The following is an 8,301-nucleotide window of genomic DNA, read 5'->3' as shown; positions in this document are numbered from 1 at the left end:
CTGCGAGGATGTTTTAAAAAAGGGATGAAGATTTGACCCCGTCGACACATGGAATAAGAGTCTACGACAACACTCATTGCCAAGCTCTTGGAAAGATTACCATGAATATAACGGCAGGAGCAATAAAACATGCCACTACCTTCCAAGTAGTGGATATTAAAGCTTCCTTTAACTTATTGTTGGGATGCCCTTGGCTTCATGACCTTAAGGTCGTCCCTTCATCAGCAAGTAAATGCCATAGTTGGAGGGATCCCTATTACAATCGATGCTTTACCAATGAGGATTAAAGCCATTGAAAATCCGATTATTAATGTGGAGCATGATGAGAATGATGAAGACTTCTAGGGCTTTAATGAAGAGGTCTCCTTAATCGAGGAAGATGAAAGGACCTCTCTTTACCATGACCCCCACTCTAATATGACGGTAAAAGCTATTCTCAAGAAACAGGGACACTTTCAGGGAATGACCCTAGGAAGAAAAAGGAGATAGCAAGGCAAGTGGAATTACCTGGCCTCCCTAAAATAGATACTTTCGGACTTGGTTTCGAACCGACTCTAGAAGATCTAAATAGAGCCCAAGAAAAGTCTAAAGCGCGTACACAACTATAAAAATTGGCGAACAGACCCATTAAAATATGCCTAACAGACCGCTTCATATTGAGTCATTATCTCAGGGGTCTCTTTGATGAAGAGACCTGTTCATTAGAAAGGGTCTGTTTATAAGGTCAAAAAGACCCATTGTATTTGATAACGGGTCTGTTGCGTTAGTTATAAAATAAATAATTTAGAAGAAAAAGGGACCTGTTATTTAAGATATGGTGTCTGTTTAGTGGTATCAAACAAACATATCATTTCACATAACGGGACTTTTTATTCTCTAGATTAAAAAAAAAAAATTATTTTTGCTTTATTTTATGTGGTTTGGCAGCTTTGCATTTAAATTTTGAAAATTTTGTTTTCATGTTTATAAAAATGGCGGAAAAATAAAAAATTGTAAGTTACACTCTACTATTAAAAATAACAATTGGTTAAATTAAAATTAGTATGATACAAATAATCATCCGACATACAATGGCAACAATTTTTTTTTTTTAATTTACTGAAATTTAATTACATATGTAATTACATCAATAAGGCTTGAGTACTCCATTTTCTTTCTCCTTTGTTTAAGAATTCTGTTACGTAAACCTGACAAAACAAATTAAAACAAAATAATCAATCATTATAAGAATTCTACTAGAAAACTTATTTAAGAACACATATAATAAATAAAAAATTAAATACAACCACAGGTTATTGAATTGAAACAAATCACAACATCACAAGCAACTACTACAATTTATAGCACAAGAAATTGCTATACGTCGTACTCACCAATAACATTCAGTTATCCCTAAAAAAAAATAAAAAATAAAAACCATAACATTTGGTGAATAAATTTGTTAAGAAAATTATAAAATACAATCAAAAGTTCAATAACAACTCAATTAATATACAAATATCTAGAAAAATTTTGAAATTGAAAAATAAATTTTTAAATAGATTACCTCAATTTGGATCTAAAGTTAGATCATTAATCAGACAACAATTATTAATAATTCCATATCTATTAGACTATTATCATAGGAGGTTCATTATCTCTCTACCGTTGAAGAATTGAAGTATACCTTCAATTAGGAGCAATTAAAAGGGTATGATACCATGATGATCTCCATCGACTTCAAGCAGCCGAAATACGTTGTGTGTCGTCTTTTATCCACCAGTAGTACCAATTTCTTCCTTTTTCTACTCTAATTTGCCTTCATTGTTGTTCTCTTTCTTCTTAATTTCTTGGAAATTAATTCTATAACAACGTGGTCTGATGAATTGGATCTACATCATACATTAAAGTTGAAGGTAAATTAAGAAGCAGAATGCAGAAAAAATCAAAAGTTTCGGGTTAATTTTAATGTATGATATAGATCCAATTTAATGGTATTGGATTTTGTTTAATTTTTCTTCGGCCGAACACTAGATTGAAGGAGAATTTCATAAAAAAAAATTGAGGATGAGGGTTTTACTTTGGGGTTGGAGTAAGTGACGGCTCATTCATAAAGAAGAGAGGATGAGGGTTTTGATTTGGGATTGGGGATAGGCGAAGGTTTTAAAGAGAGAATATGAATGACGTTTTTATTTCTAATATGGGAAATGATAAAAAAAAAAATAAAGCGCAATAATCATTGATGCAGTCAAGATCAAAGGTAACAAATCCAATAATTTAGACAACGGGTATCTTATCACTCTCATTTTTCTCCCACCATTTAACATGTGGGACCTAATATAATAGAGAAACCCGTTAGGTTTGATAACGCGTCTCTTATCTCTCCTTTTTTTTCTTGCACCAAAATTCATACACATAAGAGACTCGTTATTACTATTATTGGATCTCTTATATCAAATAAACCCGTTAGTTAAATAACGGGTATTTAATTAAGGGTATCTTTTCCAAGTTTTGTAGTAGTGGTAGGAACGCTCGCACCCAAAAGAAAGCGATCCCAATGAACCAATATCCTCTTACTCTCAATGGACAATTTATAAGAGAAGGAGAGGATTATCCACGCAACGAATTTCCCGAACCCTTTGTTTTAAATGGCATAAGGCAACCGGGGTTCAAAATTTTCTGGATTGCTACTTTCTAGATGAGATCCCAACTCCTATTCACAAAAAGAAAGCACCCCCATGTTTTGACTTTAATGTCATGGGACTCCTCTTTGGACGCGAGAAGGATGAGCCAAAGTATATAGTGGAAAACTCCTCGCTCATTCAAACGGTTCTACAAAGTGAGAATTTTGACCCTTTTGAAGGTCATCACTCAAGCAAAGGGTTTAGTGCAAGGATGGCGCAAGACAGTCAAGGTGACTACTCCGAGCGAAAGAAAGATCTCAATAACAACAGGACAAGGACCAATGTTTGAAGAGTCGTCTGAGTCAGAGTTAGAGTCCGAGTATTTTCCAATAGAGTGTTCCATGTCCTTAGATGTATCACCCCCTATTTCTAATTCTTCTTTTTTAGAATCTACTCCTAGGATAGTTAGCAATCAAATCCCTGAGGACATCTCTTTATTTAATGTAATGATTTCCAAGTTTAATAACATGTCTTCTTATTCTTACTCCTCGTGTTATTCTCTAACCCAAGATGACGAGCATTGCTTAACTAACAATGAAAATGACAAAGAAATTATTAAAGCAATGAAAACACTTGAAAAGAAAACACCAGTAATTGAGGATAATGAAACAATTGATATCTCAAATGATTTAACCATAAAAAGAGAAGTTAAAAACGGGCTAACGCTTAATAAAGAAGAAAGAGTCGATTTAATTAATCTACTTAAAGAATTTATCGATGTATTTTCTTGGTCATATGAAGATATGATAGGTATTAATAGAGAATTAGCTCAATACACCAAACCACTAATTCAAGGAATGAAACCTGTAAAACAAAAGTTGCGTCGAATGAAACTCGACGTAGCTCTTAAAATAAAAGAAGAAGTTCAAAAGCAAATAACTGCTGGTTTTATCAGAGTATCCAAATACCCTGAATGGGTAGCAAATGTGGTCCCAATTCCAAATAAGGATGGAAGGGTAAGAATGTGTGTCGACTATCGAGATTTAAATAAGGCAAGTCCAAATGACGACTTTCCTTTACCACACATCAACATCTTAATAGACAATACAGCGAATCACGCGCTTCTCTCGTTTATGGATGGATACGCAGGGTATAACCAGATTCTCATGGCAGAAGAAGACATGGAGAAAATGACATTCATAACACCTTGGGGTACTTACTATTACACGGTAATGCCATTCAGGTTGAAAAATGCGGGTGCTACTTACCAACGAGCAACAACTGCCATACTCCATGATATGATGCACAAAGAGGTTGAAGTATATGTGGACGATATGATCGTGAAATAAAAAAATTGCCCATGACATCAAATTGCCTTAAGAAAGTTCTTCCAAAGGCTAAGAAAATACCACATGAGGTTGAATCCATCCAAGTGTACTTTTGGAGTCACCTGAGGCAAACTCTTGGGTATGTCATAAGCTCTAGAGGAATATAGAATTATCCAACCAAGATCAAGGCAATCATGTCAATGCCACCGCCCAAAACCGAGAAACAAATTCGAGGATTTATTGACCAGTTGCAATATATAAGTAGGTTCATATCAAAGCTAAGGACGATATGTGAACCAATATTAAAGAAACTAAAAAAGAATATGCCAGTAATATGGAACGATGAGTGTCAAAAATCCTTTGAAAAGATCAAAGCCTATCTCGCAAATCCTCCCGTATTAGCACCAGCGCTTCCAGGGATTCCTTTTAGGTTGTACTAAACACTGACCAAGGAGACAATGGGGACTATGCTTGCACAAGAAGTAGAAGGAAAAGAAAATGCAATCTACTACCTAAGCAAGAAAATGCTCGAGTACGAAGTCTGCTACACACCGCTTCAGAAATTGTGCCTCGCATTAGTATGGGCCACAACCAAGCTAATACATTACATGCTCGTGCATACAGTCTTTGTAGTTTCTCGAATGGATCCACTCAAGTACCTATTTGAGAAATCTACACTCAATGGGCGCATATCAAAGTTGATAGTCAACCTAGCCCAATTTGATGTAAGATTCATGCCTCAAAAGGCTATTAAAGGATCCGTGGTCTCGGACTTCTTAGCGGATTTTCCAATAGAAGATTTGATGCCAATACATGAAAACGAATTTCCCGATGAAGACTTGATGGTCACAAAAGATGATACTTGGACTTTATACTTCAACGGAGCCTCAAACCAGAAGGGATGAGGCGTTGGAGTACTATTAGTATGACCTAAAGAACAGCATGTTCCAATCTCCATAAAGTTAGATTTCGACGTCACCCATAACACTGTTGAATACGAAGCATGCGTGGTAGGCATTGAAACAGCTTTAGCATTGGGAGTGAAGAAATTGAAAATATTTGGAGATTCTTCCCTGATCATCAATCAAATATCTAAAAGATAGAAAATAAGGAGTGAATGTTTAGCCCCTTACTAAACTTATCTGGAAACTCTCACCAACCAGTTGGAAAAGGTAGAATACACATACCTACCTAGAGAAGAAAACCAATTTGCTGATGCCTTAGAAAGACTTGCCTCAATGGTTAGGATTCCTACGGAAATCGAGCAAATGCATTTAACCATAGAAAAAAGGCATAAACCAGCTTACATTCAAGCCATAGAAGATGATGAAATGGTCCAAGATGATGAAGAAGAAGAACCATGGTATACAAATATACTCAATTATGTCACCAAAGGAGAATATCCTCCTCATGCTGACAAAAGAGCAAAACGAGCATTAAGATTCTTGGCTTCCCAATATGTGCTCATAGACAACGAGTTACACAAAAGGGTACCTAAGGGTCGAGCTCTCTTATGTGTAGGAAAAAAGGAAGCCCAAAGAGCTATGAGAATAGTTCACGAAGGAATTTGCGGAGCTCATGTTAATGGAAAAATGCTAGTCCAAAAGATAATGTGAGAAGGATATTATTGGACTGCCATGAATAGGGATTGTATCAATATGTAAAAATATGACCTAAATGCCAAATACACTACTACAAAAATGGTATTATAGAACTGTTTAAATAGGCCTTATAAAACGCCTCACAACCGTTCTTCTGCTAAGCGATGTGTAAAGTTTATGGATCGTTTGGGGTAGGCGTTATTAATGTACGAGAAAAGAAAACGGTCATGTGAGGCAACATTTCTCTTTTCTCTCACATAATATAAAAAAAACAAAGGAAAATAGAACGGTTCTTTCACCTAACCGTTCTTTTTTCCTTTTCTTTTTAAAAAAAATTATATACGCGATTACAGGGCATTGCATTTATCAATGTACCGTAAGAACAAAATCATATAAAATTTATAAACATGTAAAATAAATTACAAGAAAAAAATTAAAACCCATGTAGAATTAATACAAATAAAATGAATAACAAGAGATTTATATAAACTATTTCATGGGATACTCCGTATTTGGGCAAATATATATTATCTTCATTTTTCTCAGTATTTGATCAATCTGTATACAAAAGAAACAAAAAAAAAAATTGTATAAGATGTATTAATAAACTTTAAAGATTTTTTTTTTTTAAAATAGGACATATGTAATCTTAAAGCAAGCAAAACTATAAAGTATTGAACACATGTAATGGTGTAATTCATTCGTTTCATTCCCAAGAAAACAAAGACATAACATATTTAAAGAATCATTGTCCAACAAGAAATATAATTTAACCATAAAATCTCATCAATTAACATAAACCTATCGTACAAATTAATGATTTATATTCTTCATTTCATATGAAATCGAAGAATCATCTTAATATAAGAAATCGATCAAATGATATAGTAGATCATCAACATCATTTTCACATACAGTTAATCAACAAATTAAATACAAAAATTCGTAAGGTTAAAAATGACAAATTAAAAATGCATCAAACCAAAATTAGTTCTAGGAGATGAAGAACAAACCTCACCTAATTTGTTGTCGGTTAATATGTCTTGGAGTTGATTAAAACCTTTCATGACCTTGCATCGATTATCAGATACGAGTATTAAACTACATTTGTCTAATAAAATTTGCAAAATTCTCTAATTTACGAAAATGAAGAACCAATTCCATCTTATATGAAGGATAGTGATTTGAACCTAACAAAAAGAATAGAAAGAACAAAAGAAAATATATTCAATAAAGTAATTCAGATGAAAAAAAGAAATTTTCATAGTGTTGACAAGGGAATTTTAATTTATAGAACCACTACTTAGTTTTTTCGAGGTTTGTGAATTGGAGAGAAGATGATGGTACAAGGAAGTTAGATGGCGGCTAGAAAAGAATGGTTTGAAATTAGGTTTTTGTATCACTTTTGTAGAAATCAAAATATAGAATATACAACAGTTTGGAAAGAAAAATGTTTAATATCTTTTGAAATTCATTTTTTTTAATTCGGATAAAAATCATAGAAAAAAGTTAGATTATAACCGTTCCTTATTCGTGTATTTACAAAATGCTTATGAGTGAAAAGCGTTCTATTTAATTATACAAAACGCTTAGCTAACTTGAACGTTCAATATTATGCGATTCTTATTCCACTTTTTGTTGTAGTGATATACGCTAACTTACAACATGTTCCTCCATCTCTACTCTACACCTACACTTCACCATAGCCATTCTCTATATGGGGAATTAATATTATTGGCAAAATTACCCCTCCTAGGACAGGAGGTCATAAATACACTCTATTAGCAATTGATTACTTCACAAAGTGGGTTGAAGCACAGTTGTAGACAACTAAAAATGTCTCCCCAAAACCAAACCCGATGATGAACATTCTTTCACCCCCATTATTGGTCGGGATGAGTATTTAATATTTGGAGTGCTTAAATCCACATTCAATCCCAAAAAATTTCATAAAACAACCCAATTACTAGCCCATTTTCCCAAACCATAACTTATTTTCCTCTTTTCGTGCCTTTAAACCCAAAATCATTCATTTCATGTCCTTTAAAATCATTCATTTCGTGTCCTTTTTATAAAAACATTTAGTTGAGTTTAATTTGGTCCATAATTTGGGTCAAATTACTGATTATTGGATGAGGCTTTAAAATAGCTTACTAACGATATATTATAAGCCCAAATATAAGTTATAACGAATAAGTTATGGTCAAAATATTAAACTGAGCCCAAACCGAACCTAAGCCCACCTTACCTACGACCCAATGATCATGTGGAGGGTCCAAAGGATTTAATACCATTCCTAAACCAATTAAGATTGATTGGAAGCTTCTATAAGTTTCTAAAATCTCTTAATTATCATTTTTAAAAGGATAAGATTAAAGAGTTTAAAATTGAATAAATCATTTCTTTTTGAAACCCCTAATTTTAATCGAATTGAAAGACGTTAAAAGATAGACTGATATTATTTTCGTGCCTCATAGTTTTTATCCAAATTTAATATGGTTGGATATCCCTTGAAATTATATTTCCAATGATATATAATAATATCAATTCTGAGCTATAACGGAAAAGATATAAATGAAATATCAAACTCTATCCAAAACTGAAACTGTCTCACTATTTCGGCTATATATTTTATTCTACAAAATATTTTAATCTTATTTTTATTGGGTTAGAAAGTACACTTCAATAACTTTCCAATGATATCTTATTTATCTTATTCCAATTTGTGGATCAAAAGATATGATAAAAACAAAAACCACAAAAACTGCA

The 8,301-nt window shown here is 33.2% G+C and overlaps 1 long non-coding RNA gene across 1 annotated transcript; it reads right to left on the bottom strand.

Moving 5' to 3' along the window:
- Window positions 1-1,010: 1,010 nt before the first annotated feature.
- On the bottom strand, window positions 1,011-2,206 carry LOC145634851 (uncharacterized). Its single transcript, XR_014113630.1, has 2 exons — window positions 1,667-2,206; window positions 1,011-1,187 (listed from the first exon to the last, which is right to left on the bottom strand). It is a non-coding gene; the product is annotated as an uncharacterized LOC145634851 (long non-coding RNA).
- Window positions 2,207-8,301: the final 6,095 nt, after the last annotated feature.

This window comes from Chenopodium album, chromosome 6 (genome assembly GCF_948465745.1).
Source record: "Chenopodium album chromosome 6, dcCheAlbu1.1, whole genome shotgun sequence".
Taxonomy (NCBI): domain Eukaryota; kingdom Viridiplantae; phylum Streptophyta; class Magnoliopsida; order Caryophyllales; family Amaranthaceae; genus Chenopodium; species Chenopodium album.
Note: the sequence above shows the minus strand (reverse complement) of the source record. Positions and strands in the feature narration are given on the sequence as shown.